The following is a 13,102-nucleotide window of genomic DNA, read 5'->3' as shown; positions in this document are numbered from 1 at the left end:
TGTTTGTGAAGAGAGTCCCAGGACCAGCTTGCTTAGGGGACTCTTCTCCAGGTTCATCTCTCTGTAGGGTGTGTTTGTGAAGAGAGTCCCAGGACCAGCTTGCTTAGGGGACTCTTCTCCAGGTTCATCTCTCTGTAGGGTGTGTTTGTGAAGAGAGTCCCAGGACCAGCTTGCTTAGGGGACTCTTCTCCAGGTTCATCTCTCTGTAGGGTGTGTTTGTGAACAGAGCCCCAGGACCAGCTTGCTTAGGGGACTCTTCTCCAGGTTCATCTCTCTCTCTAGGGTGTGTTTGTGAACAGAGTCCCAGGACCAGCTTGCTTAGGGGACTCTTCTCCTGGTTCATCTCTCTGTAGGGTGTGTTTGTGTTTGTGAACAGAGTCCCAGGACCAGCTTGCTTAGGGGACTCTTCTCCAGGTTCATCTCTCTGTAGGGTGTGTTTGTGTTTGTGAAGAGAGTCCCAGTACCAGCTTGCTTAGGGGACTCTTCTCCAGGTTCATCTCTCTGTAGGGTGTGTTTGTGAAGAGAGTCCCAGGACCAGCTTGCTTAGGGGACTCTTCTCCAGGTTCATCTCTCTCTAGGGTGTGTTTGTGAACAGAGTCCCAGGACCAGCTTGCTTAGGGGACTCTTCTCCAGGTTCATCTCTCTGTAGGGTGTGTTTGTGTTTGTGAACAGAGTCCCAGGACCAGCTTGCTTACGGGACTCTTCTCCAGGTTCATCTCTCTGTAGGGTGTGTTTGTGAAGAGAGTCCCAGGACCAGCTTGCTTAGGGGACTCTTCTCCAGGTTCAGCTCTCTGTAGGGTGTGTTTGTGAACAGAGTCCCAGGACCAGCTTGCTTAGGGGACTCTTCTCCAGGTTCATCTCTCTCTAGGGTGTGTTTGTGAACAGAGTCCCAGGAACAGCTTGCTTAGGGGACTCTTCTCCAGGTTCATCTCTCTGTAGGGTGTGTTTGTGAACAGAGCCCCAGGACCAGCTTGCTTAGGGGACTCTTCTCCAGGTTCATCTCTCTGTAGGGTGTGTTTGTGAACAGAGCCCCAGGACCAGCTTGCTTAGGGGACTCTTCTCCAGGTTCATCTCTCTGTAGGGTGTGTTTGTGAACAGAGCCCCAGGACCAGCTTGCTTAGGGGACTCTTCTCCAGGTTCATCTCTCTCTAGGGTGTGTTTGTGAACAGAGTCCCAGGACCAGCTTGCTTAGGGGGCTCTTCTCCAGGTTCATCTCTCTGTAGGGTGTGTTTGTGAAGAGAGTCCCAGGACCAGCTTGCTTAGGGGACTCTTCTCCAGGTTCATCTCTCTGTAGGGTGTGTTTGTGAACAGAGTCCCAGGACCAGCTTGCTTAGGGGACTCTTCTCCAGGTTCATCTCTCTGTAGGGTGTGTTTGTGAACAGAGCCCCAGGACCAGCTTGCTTAGGGGGCTCTTCTCCAGGTTCATCTCTCTGTAGGGTGTGTTTGTGAACAGAGCCCCAGGACCAGCTTGCTTAGGGGACTCTTCTCCAGGTTCATCTCTCTGTAGGGTGTGTTTGTGTTTGTGAACAGAGTCCCAGGACCAGCTTGCTTAGGGGACTCTTCTCCAGGTTCATCTCTCTGTAGGGTGTGTTTGTGAAGAGAGTCCCAGGACCAGCTTGCTTAGGGGACTCTACTCCAGGTTCATCTCTCTGTAGGGTGTGTTTGTGAAGAGAGTCCCAGGACCAGCTTGCTTAGGGGACTCTTCTCCCGGTTCATCTCTCTGTAGGGTATGTTTGTGTTTGTGAACAGAGCCCCAGGACCAGCTTGCTTAGGGGACTCTTCTCCAGGTTCATCTCTCTGTAGGGTGTGTTTGTGTTTGTGAACAGAGCCCCAGGACCAGCTTGCTTAGGGGACTCTTCTCCAGGTTCATCTCTCTGTAGGGTGTGTTTGTGAACAGAGTCCCAGGACCAGCTTGCTTAGGGGACTCTTCTCCAGGTTCATCTCTCTGTAGGGTGTGTTTGTGAACAGAGCCCCAGGACCAGCTTGCTTAGGGGACTCTTCTCCAGGTTCATCTCTCTGTAGGGTGTGTTTGTGAAGAGAGTCCCAGTACCAGTTTGCTTAGGGGACTCTTCTCCAGGTTCATCTCTCTGTAGGGTGTGTTTGTGAACAGAGCCCCAGGACCAGCTTGCTTAGGGGACTCTTCTCCAGGTTCATCTCTCTGTAGGGTGTGTTTGTGAAGAGAGTCCCAGGACCAGCTTGCTTAGGGGACTCTTCTCCAGGTTCATCTCTCTGTAGGGTGTGTTTGTGAAGAGAGTCCCAGGACCAGCTTGCTTAGGGGACTCTTCTCCAGGTTCATCTCTCTGTAGGGTGTGTTTGTGTTTGTGAACAGAGCCCCAGGACCAGCTTGCTTAGGGGACTCTTCTCCAGGTTCATCTCTCTGTAGGGTGTGTTTGTGAAGAGAGTCCCAGGACCAGTTTGCTTAGGGGACTCTTCTCCAGGTTCATCTCTCTGTAGGGTGTGTTTGTGAACAGAGCCCCAGGACCAGCTTGCTTAGGGGACTCTTCTCCAGGTTCATCTCTCTGTAGGGTGTGTTTGTGAAGAGAGTCCCAGGACCAGCTTGCTTAGGGGACTCTTCTCCAGGTTCATCTCTCTGTAGGGTGTGTTTGTGTTTGTGAACAGAGCCCCAGGACCAGCTTGCTTAGGGGACTCTTCTCCAGGTTCATCTCTCTGTAGGGTGTGTTTGTGAACAGAGTCCCAGGACCAGCTTGCTTAGGGGACTCTTCTTCAGGTTCATCTCTCTGTAAGGTGTGTTTGTGAACAGAGTCCCAGGACCAGCTTGCTTAGGGGACTCTTCTTCTCCAGGTTCATCTCTCTGTAGGGTGTGTTTGTGAACAGAGCCCCAGGACCAGCTTGCTTAGGGGACTCTTCTTCTCCAGGTTCATCTCTCTGTAGGGTGTGTTTGTGAACAGAGTCCCAGGACCAGCTTGCTTAGGGGACTCTTCTTCAGGTTCATCTCTCTGTAAGGTGTGTTTGTGAACAGAGTCCCAGGACCAGCTTGCTTAGGGGACTCTTCTTCTCCAGGTTCATCTCTCTGTAGGGTGTGTTTGTGAACAGAGCCCCAGGACCAGCTTGCTTAGGGGACTCTTCTTCTCCAGGTTCATCTCTCTGTAGGGTGTGTTTGTGAACAGAGCCCCAGGACCAGCTTGCTTAGGGGACTCTTCTTCTCCAGGTTCATCTCTCTGTAGGGTGTGTTTGTGAACAGAGCCCCAGGACCAGCTTGCTTAGGGGACTCTTCTCCAGGTTCATCTCTCTGTAGGGTGTGTTTGTGAACAGAGTCCCAGGACCAGCTTGCTTAGGGGACTCTTCTCCAGGTTCATCTCTCTGTAGGGTGTGTTTGTGAACAGAGCCCCAGGACCAGCTTGCTTAGGGGACTCTTCTCCAGGTTCATCTCTCTGTAGGGTGTGTTTGTGAACAGAGCCCCAGGACCAGCTTGCTTAGGGGACTCTTCTCCAGGTTCATCTCTCTGTAGGGTGTGTTTGTGAACAGAGCCCCAGGACCAGCTTGCTTAGGGGACTCTTCTTCTCCAGGTTCATCTCTCTGTAGGGTGTGTTTGTGAACAGAGCCCAGGACCAGCTTGCTTAGGGGACTCTTCTCCAGGTTCATCTCTCTGTAGGGTGTGTTTGTGAACAGAGCCCCAGGACCAGCTTGCTTAGGGGACTCTTCTCCAGGTTCATCTCTCTGTAGGGTGTGTTTGTGAACAGAGCCCCAGGACCAGCTTGCTTAGGGGACTCTTCTCCAGGTTCATCTCTCTGTAGGGTGTGTTTGTGTTTGTGAACAGAGTCCCAGGACCAGCTTGCTTAGGGGACTCTTCTCCAGGTTCATCTCTCTGTAGGGTGTGTTTGTGAAGAGAGTCCCAGGACCAGCTTGCTTAGGGGACTCTACTCCAGGTTCATCTCTCTGTAGGGTGTGTTTGTGAAGAGAGTCCCAGGACCAGCTTGCTTAGGGGACTCTTCTCCCGGTTCATCTCTCTGTAGGGTATGTTTGTGTTTGTGAACAGAGCCCCAGGACCAGCTTGCTTAGGGGACTCTTCTCCAGGTTCATCTCTCTGTAGGGTGTGTTTGTGTTTGTGAACAGAGCCCCAGGACCAGCTTGCTTAGGGGACTCTTCTCCAGGTTCATCTCTCTGTAGGGTGTGTTTGTGAACAGAGTCCCCAGGACCAGCTTGCTTAGGGGACTCTTCTCCAGGTTCATCTCTCTGTAGGGTGTGTTTGTGAACAGAGCCCCAGGACCAGCTTGCTTAGGGGACTCTTCTCCAGGTTCATCTCTCTGTAGGGTGTGTTTGTGAACAGAGCCCCAGGACCAGCTTGCTTAGGGACTCTTCTCCAGGTTCATCTCTCTGTAGGGGTGTGTTTGTGAACAGAGCCCCAGGACCAGCTTGCTTAGGGGACTCTTCTCCAGGTTCATCTCTCTGTAGGGTGTGTTTGTGAACAGAGTCCCAGGACCAGCTTGCTTAGGGGACTCTTCTCCAGGTTCATCTCTCTGTAGGGTGTGTTTGTGAACAGAGCCCCAGGACCAGCTTGCTTAGGGGACTCTTCTCCAGGTTCATCTCTCTGTAGGGTGTGTTTGTGAACAGAGCCCCAGGACCAGCTTGCTTAGGGGACTCTTCTCCAGGTTCATCTCTCTGTAGGGTGTGTTTGTGAACAGAGCCCCAGGACCAGCTTGCTTAGGGGACTCTTCTCCAGTTCATCTCTCTGTAGGGTGTGTTTGTGAACAGAGCCCAGGACCAGCTTGCTTAGGGGACTCTTCTCCAGGTTCATCTCTCTGTAGGGTGTGTTTGTGAACAGAGCCCCAGGACCAGCTTGCTTAGGGGACTCTTCTCCAGGTTCATCTCTCTGTAGGGTGTGTTTGTGAACAGAGCCCCAGGACCAGCTTGCTTAGGGGACTCTTCTCCAGGTTCATCTCTCTGTAGGGTGTGTTTGTGAACAGAGTCCCAGGACCAGCTTGCTTAGGGGACTCTTCTCCAGGTTCATCTCTCTGTAGGGTGTGTTTGTGAACAGAGTCCCAGGACCAGCTTGCTTAGGGGACTCTTCTCCAGGTTCATCTCTCTGTAGGGTGTGTTTGTGAACAGAGTCCCAGGACCAGCTTGCTTAGGGGACTCTTCTCCAGGTTCATCTCTCTGTAGGGTGTGTTTGTGAACAGAGTCCCAGGACCAGCTTGCTTAGGGGACTCTTCTCCAGGTTCATCTCTCTGTAGGGTGTGTTTGTGAACAGAGCCCAGGACCAGCTTGCTTAGGGGACTCTTCTCCAGGTTCATCTCTCTGTAGGGTGTGTTTGTGAACAGAGCCCCAGGACCAGCTTGCTTAGGGGACTCTTCTCCAGGTTCATCTCTCTGTAGGGTGTGTTTGTGAACAGAGCCCCAGGACCAGCTTGCTTAGGGGACTCTTCTCCAGGTTCATCTCTCTGTAGGGTGTGTTTGTGAACAGAGCCCCAGGACCAGCTTGCTTAGGGGACTCTTCTCCAGGTTCATCTCTCTGTAGGGTGTGTTTGTGAACAGAGCCCCAGGACCAGCTTGCTTAGGGGACTCTTCTCCAGGTTCATCTCTCTGTAGGGTGTGTTTGTGAACAGAGCCCCAGGACCAGCTTGCTTAGGGGACTCTTCTCCAGGTTCATCTCTCTGTAGGGTGTGTTTGTGAACAGAGCCCCAGGACCAGCTTGCTTAGGGGACTCTTCTCCAGGTTCATCTCTCTGTAGGGTGTGTTTGTGAACAGAGCCCAGGACCAGCTTGCTTAGGGGACTCTTCTCCAGGTTCATCTCTCTGTAGGGTGTGTTTGTGAACAGAGCCCCAGGACCAGCTTGCTTAGGGGACTCTTCTCCAGGTTCATCTCTCTGTAGGGTGTGTTTGTGAACAGAGCCCCAGGACCAGCTTGCTTAGGGGACTCTTCTCCAGGTTCATCTCTCTGTAGGGTGTGTTTGTGAACAGAGCCCCAGGACCAGCTTGCTTAGGGGACTCTTCTCCAGGTTCATCTCTCTGTAGGGTGTGTTTGTGAACAGAGCCCCAGGACCAGCTTGCTTAGGGGACTCTTCTTCTCCAGGTTCATCTCTCTGTAGGGTGTGTTTGTGAACAGAGCCCCAGGACCAGCTTGCTTAGGGGACTCTTCTCCAGGTTCATCTCTCTGTAGGGTGTGTTTGTGAACAGAGCCCCAGGACCAGCTTGCTTAGGGGACTCTTCTCCAGGTTCATCTCTCTGTAGGGTGTGTTTTGTGAACAGAGCCCCAGGACCAGCTTGCTTAGGGGACTCTTCTCCAGGTTCATCTCTCTGTAGGGTGTGTTTGTGAACAGAGCCCAGGACCAGCTTGCTTAGGGGACTCTTCTCCAGGTTCATCTCTCTGTAGGGTGTGTTTGTGAACAGAGCCCCAGGACCAGCTTGCTTAGGGGACTCTTCTCCAGGTTCATCTCTCTGTAGGGTGTGTTTGTGAACAGAGCCCCAGGACCAGCTTGCTTAGGGGACTCTTCTCCAGGTTCATCTCTCTGTAGGGTGTGTTTGTGAACAGAGCCCCAGGACCAGCTTGCTTAGGGGACTCTTCTCCAGGTTCATCTCTCTGTAGGGTGTGTTTGTGAACAGAGCCCCAGGACCAGCTTGCTTAGGGGACTCTTCTCCAGGTTCATCTCTCTGTAGGGTGTGTTTGTGAACAGAGCCCCAGGACCAGCTTGCTTAGGGGACTCTTCTCCAGGTTCATCTCTCTGTAGGGTGTGTTTGTGAACAGAGCCCAGGACCAGCTTGCTTAGGGGACTCTTCTCCAGGTTCATCTCTCTGTAGGGTGTGTTTGTGAACAGAGCCCCAGGACCAGCTTGCTTAGGGGACTCTTCTCCAGGTTCATCTCTCTGTAGGGTGTGTTTGTGAACAGAGCCCAGGACCAGCTTGCTTAGGGGACTCTTCTCCAGGTTCATCTCTCTGTAGGGTGTGTTTGTGAACAGAGCCCCAGGACCAGCTTGCTTAGGGGACTCTTCTCCAGGTTCATCTCTCTGTAGGGTGTGTTTGTGAACAGAGCCCCAGGACCAGCTTGCTTAGGGGACTCTTCTCCAGGTTCATCTCTCTGTAGGGTGTGTTTGTGAACAGAGCCCCAGGACCAGCTTGCTTAGGGGACTCTTCTCCAGGTTCATCTCTCTGTAGGGTGTGTTTGTGAACAGAGCCCCAGGACCAGCTTGCTTAGGGGACTCTTCTCCAGGTTCATCTCTCTGTAGGGTGTGTTTGTGAACAGAGCCCCAGGACCAGCTTGCTTAGGGGACTCTTCTCCAGGTTCATCTCTCTGTAGGGTGTGTTTGTGAACAGAGCCCCAGGACCAGCTTGCTTAGGGGACTCTCTTCTCCAGGTTCATCTCTCTGTAGGGTGTGTTTGTGAACAGAGCCCCAGGACCAGCTTGCTTAGGGGACTCTTCTCCAGGTTCATCTCTCTGTAGGGTGTGTTTGTGAACAGAGCCCCAGGACCAGCTTGCTTAGGGGACTCTCTTCTCCAGGTTCATCTCTCTGTAGGGTGTGTTTGTGAACAGAGCCCCAGGACCAGCTTGCTTAGGGGACTCTTCTCCAGGTTCATCTCTCTGTAGGGTGTGTTTGTGAACAGAGCCCCAGGACCAGCTTGCTTAGGGGACTCTTCTCCAGGTTCATCTCTCTGTAGGGTGTGTTTGTGAACAGAGCCCCAGGACCAGCTTGCTTAGGGGACTCTTCTCCAGGTTCATCTCTCTGTAGGGTGTGTTTGTGAACAGAGCCCCAGGACCAGCTTGCTTAGGGGACTCTTCTCCAGGTTCATCTCTCTGTAGGGTGTGTTTGTGAACAGAGTCCCCAGGACCAGCTTGCTTAGGGGACTCTTCTCCAGGTTCATCTCTCTGTAGGGTGTGTTTGTGAACAGAGCCCCAGGACCAGCTTGCTTAGGGGACTCTTCTCCAGGTTCATCTCTCTGTAGGGTGTGTTTGTGAACAGAGCCCCAGGACCAGCTTGCTTAGGGGACTCTTCTCCAGGTTCATCTCTCTGTAGGGTGTGTTTGTGAACAGAGCCCCAGGACCAGCTTGCTTAGGGGACTCTTCTCCAGGTTCATCTCTCTGTAGGGTGTGTTTGTGAACAGAGCCCAGGACCAGCTTGCTTAGGGGACTCTTCTCCAGGTTCATCTCTCTGTAGGGTGTGTTTGTGAACAGAGCCCCAGGACCAGCTTGCTTAGGGGACTCTTCTCCAGGTTCATCTCTCTGTAGGGTGTGTTTGTGAACAGAGCCCCAGGACCAGCTTGCTTAGGGGACTCTTCTCCAGGTTCATCTCTCTGTAGGGTGTGTTTGTGAACAGAGTCCCAGGACCAGCTTGCTTAGGGGACTCTTCTCCAGGTTCATCTCTCTGTAGGGTGTGTTTGTGAACAGAGCCCCAGGACCAGCTTGCTTAGGGGACTCTTCTTCTCCAGGTTCATCTCTCTGTAGGGTGTGTTTGTGAACAGAGCCCCAGGACCAGCTTGCTTAGGGGACTCTTCTCCAGGTTCATCTCTCTGTAGGGTGTGTTTGTGAACAGAGCCCAGGACCAGCTTGCTTAGGGGACTCTTGTTCTCCAGGTTCATCTCTCTGTAGGGTGTGTTTGTGAACAGAGCCCCAGGACCAGCTTGCTTAGGGGACTCCTCTTCTCCAGGTTCATCTCTCTGTAGGGTGTGTTTGTGAACAGAGCCCAGGACCAGCTTGCTTAGGGGACTCTTCTCTCCAGGTTCATCTCTCTGTAGGGTGTGTTTGTGTTTGTGAACAGAGCCCCAGGACCAGCTTGCTTAGGGGACTCTTCTTCTCCAGGTGCATCTCTCTGTAGGGTGTGTTTGTGAACAGAGTCCCAGGACCAGCTTGCTTAGGGGACTCTTCTTCTCCAGGTTCTTCTCTCTGTAGGGTGTGTTTGTGAACAGAGCCCCAGGACCAGCTTGCTTAGGGGACTCTTCTCCAGGTTCATCTCTCTGTAGGGTGTGTTTGTGAACAGAACCCCAGGACCAGCTTGCTTAGGGGACTCTTCTTCTCCAGGTTCATCTCTCTGTAGGGTGTGTTTGTGAACAGAGCCCCAGGACCAGCTTGCTTAGGGGACTCTTCTCCAGGTTCATCTCTCTGTAGGGTGTGTTTGTGAACAGAGCCCCAGGACCAGCTTGCTTAGGGGACGCTTCTTCTCCAGGTTCATCTCTCTGTAGGGTGTGTTTGTGAACAGAGCCCCAGGACCAGCTTGCTTAGGGGACTCTTCTTCTCCAGGTTCATCTCTCTGTAGGGTGTGTTTGTGAAGAGAGTCCCAGGACCAGCTTGCTTAGGGGACTCTTCTCCAGGTTCATCTCTCTGTAGGGTGTGTTTGTGAACAGAGTCCCAGGACCAGCTTGCTTAGGGGACTCCTCTCCAGGTTCATCTCTCTGTAGGGTGTGTTTGTGAAGAGAGTCCCAGGACCAGCTTGCTTAGGGGACTCTTCTCCAGGTTCATCTCTCTGTAGGGTGTGTTTGTGTTTGTGAACAGAGCCCCAGGACCAGCTTGCTTAGGGGACTCTTCTCCAGGTTCATCTCTCTGTAGGGTGTGTTTGTGAACAGAGCCCCAGGACCAGCTTGCTTAGGGGACTCTTCTCCAGGTTCATCTCTCTGTAGGGTGTGTTTGTGAACAGAGTCCCAGGACCAGCTTGCTTAGGGGACTCTTCTCCAGGTTCATCTCTCTGTAGGGTGTGTTTGTGAACAGAGCCCCAGGACCAGCTTGCTTAGGGGACTCTTCTCCAGGTTCATCTCTCTGTAGGGTGTGTTTGTGAACAGAGCCCCAGGACCAGCTTGCTTAGGGGACTCTTCTCCAGGTTCATCTCTCTGTAGGGTGTGTTTGTGAACAGAACCCCAGGACCAGCTTGCTTAGGGGACTCTTCTTCTCCAGGTTCATCTCTCTGTAGGGTGTGTTTGTGAACAGAGCCCCAGGACCAGCTTGCTTAGGGGACTCTTCTCCAGGTTCATCTCTCTGTAGGGTGTGTTTGTGAACAGAGTCCCAGGACCAGCTTGCTTAGGGGACTCTTCTTCTCCAGGTTCTTCTCTCTGTAGGGTGTGTTTGTGAACAGAGCCCCAGGACCAGCTTGCTTAGGGGACTCTTCTCCAGGTTCATCTCTCTGTAGGGTGTGTTTGTGAACAGAACCCCAGGACCAGCTTGCTTAGGGGACTCTTCTTCTCCAGGTTCATCTCTCTGTAGGGTGTGTTTGTGAACAGAGCCCCAGGACCAGCTTGCTTAGGGGACTCTTCTCCAGGTTCATCTCTCTGTAGGGTGTGTTTGTGAACAGAGCCCCAGGACCAGCTTGCTTAGGGGACTCTTCTTCTCCAGGTTCATCTCTCTGTAGGGTGTGTTTGTGAACAGAGCCCCAGGACCAGCTTGCTTAGGGGACTCTTCTTCTCCAGGTTCATCTCTCTGTAGGGTGTGTTTGTGAACAGAGCCCCAGGACCAGCTTGCTTAGGGGACTCTTCTCCAGGTTCATCTCTCTGTAGGGTGTGTTTGTGAACAGAGTCCCAGGACCAGCTTGCTTAGGGGACTCTTCTCCAGGTTCATCTCTCTGTAGGGTGTGTTTGTGAACAGAACCCCAGGACCAGCTTGCTTAGGGGACTCTTCTTCTCCAGGTTCATCTCTCTGTAGGGTGTGTTTGTGAACAGAGCCCCAGGACCAGCTTGCTTAGGGGACTCTTCTCCAGGTTCATCTCTCTGTAGGGTGTGTTTGTGAACAGAGCCCCAGGACCAGCTTGCTTAGGGGACTCTTCTTCTCCAGGTTCATCTCTCTGTAGGGTGTGTTTGTGAACAGAGCCCCAGGACCAGCTTGCTTAGGGGACTCTTCTTCTCCAGGTTCATCTCTCTGTAGGGTGTGTTTGTGAACAGAGCCCCAGGACCAGCTTGCTTAGGGGACTCTTCTCCAGGTTCATCTCTCTGTAGGGTGTGTTTGTGAACAGAGTCCCAGGACCAGCTTGCTTAGGGGACTCTTCTCCAGGTTCATCTCTCTGTAGGGTGTGTTTGTGAACAGAGCCCCAGGACCAGCTTGCTTAGGGGACTCTTCTCCAGGTTCATCTCTCTGTAGGGTGTGTTTGTGAACAGAGCCCCAGGACCAGCTTGCTTAGGGGACTCTTCTCCAGGTTCATCTCTCTGTAGGGTGTGTTTGTGAACAGAGTCCCAGGACCAGCTTGCTTAGGGGACTCTTCTCCAGGTTCATCTCTCTGTAGGGTGTGTTTGTGAACAGAGCCCCAGGACCAGCTTGCTTAGGGGACTCTTCTTCTCCAGGTTCATCTCTCTGTAGGGTGTGTTTGTGAACAGAGTCCCAGGACCAGCTTGCTTAGGGGACTCTTCTCCAGGTTCATCTCTCTGTAGGGTGTGTTTGTGAACAGAGCCCCAGGACCAGCTTGCTTAGGGGACTCTTCTTCTCCAGGTTCATCTCTCTGTAGGGTGTGTTTGTGAACAGAGCCCCAGGACCAGCTTGCTTAGGGGACTCTTCTCCAGGTTCATCTCTCTGTAGGGTGTGTTTGTGAACAGAGCCCCAGGACCAGCTTGCTTAGGGGACTCTTGTTCTCCAGGTTCATCTCTCTGTAGGGTGTGTTTGTGAACAGAGCCCCAGGACCAGCTTGCTTAGGGGACTCTTCTCCAGGTTCATCTCTCTGTAGGGTGTGTTTGTGTTTGTGAACAGAGCCCCAGGACCAGCTTGCTTAGGGGACTCTTCTCCAGGTTCATCTCTCTGTAGGGTGTGTTTGTGAACAGAGCCCCAGGACCAGCTTGCTTAGGGGACTCTTCTCCAGGTTCATCTCTCTGTAGGGTGTGTTTGTGAACAGAGCCCCAGGACCAGCTTGCTTAGGGGACTCTTCTCCAGGTTCATCTCTCTGTAGGGTGTGTTTGTGAACAGAGTCCCAGGACCAGCTTGCTTAGGGGACTCTTCTCCAGGTTCATCTCTCTGTAGGGTGTGTTTGTGAACAGAGCCCCAGGACCAGCTTGCTTAGGGGACTCTTCTCCAGGTTCATCTCTCTGTAGGGTGTGTTTGTGAACAGAGCCCCAGGACCAGCTTGCTTAGGGGACTCTTCTCCAGGTTCATCTCTCTGTAGGGTGTGTTTGTGAACAGAACCCCAGGACCAGCTTGCTTAGGGGACTCTTCTTCTCCAGGTTCATCTCTCTGTAGGGTGTGTTTGTGAACAGAGCCCCAGGACCAGCTTGCTTAGGGGACTCTTCTCCAGGTTCATCTCTCTGTAGGGTGTGTTTGTGAACAGAGTCCCAGGACCAGCTTGCTTAGGGGACTCTTCTTCTCCAGGTTCTTCTCTCTGTAGGGTGTGTTTGTGAACAGAGCCCCAGGACCAGCTTGCTTAGGGGACTCTTCTCCAGGTTCATCTCTCTGTAGGGTGTGTTTGTGAACAGAACCCCAGGACCAGCTTGCTTAGGGGACTCTTCTTCTCCAGGTTCATCTCTCTGTAGGGTGTGTTTGTGAACAGAGCCCCAGGACCAGCTTGCTTAGGGGACTCTTCTCCAGGTTCATCTCTCTGTAGGGTGTGTTTGTGAACAGAGCCCCAGGACCAGCTTGCTTAGGGGACTCTTCTTCTCCAGGTTCATCTCTCTGTAGGGTGTGTTTGTGAACAGAGCCCCAGGACCAGCTTGCTTAGGGGACTCTTCTTCTCCAGGTTCATCTCTCTGTAGGGTGTGTTTGTGAACAGAGCCCCAGGACCAGCTTGCTTAGGGGACTCTTCTCCAGGTTCATCTCTCTGTAGGGTGTGTTTGTGAACAGAGCCCCAGGACCAGCTTGCTTAGGGGACTCTTCTTCCCCAGGTTCATCTCTCTGTAGGGTGTGTTTGTGAACAGAGCCCCAGGACCAGCTTGCTTAGGGGACTCTTCTTCTCCAGGTTCATCTCTCTGTAGGGTGTGTTTGTGAACAGAGCCCCAGGACCAGCTTGCTTAGGGGACTCTTCTTCTCCAGGTTCATCTCTCTGTAGGGTGTGTTTGTGTTTGTGAACAGAGCCCCAGGACCAGCTTGCTTAGGGGACTCTTCTTCTCCAGGTTCATCTCTCTGTAGGGTGTGTTTGTGAACAGAGTCCCAGGACCAGCTTGCTTAGGGGACTCTTCTTCTCCAGGTGCATCTCTCTGTAGGGTGTGTTTGTGAACAGAGTCCCAGGACCAGCTTGCTTAGGGGACTCTTCTTCTCCA

This window comes from Oncorhynchus kisutch, linkage group LG14 (assembly GCF_002021735.2).
Source record: "Oncorhynchus kisutch isolate 150728-3 linkage group LG14, Okis_V2, whole genome shotgun sequence".
Lineage (NCBI taxonomy): Eukaryota > Metazoa > Chordata > Actinopteri > Salmoniformes > Salmonidae > Oncorhynchus > Oncorhynchus kisutch.
The sequence above is the reverse complement of the archived record's forward strand: the minus strand, read 5'-3'. Positions refer to the sequence as shown.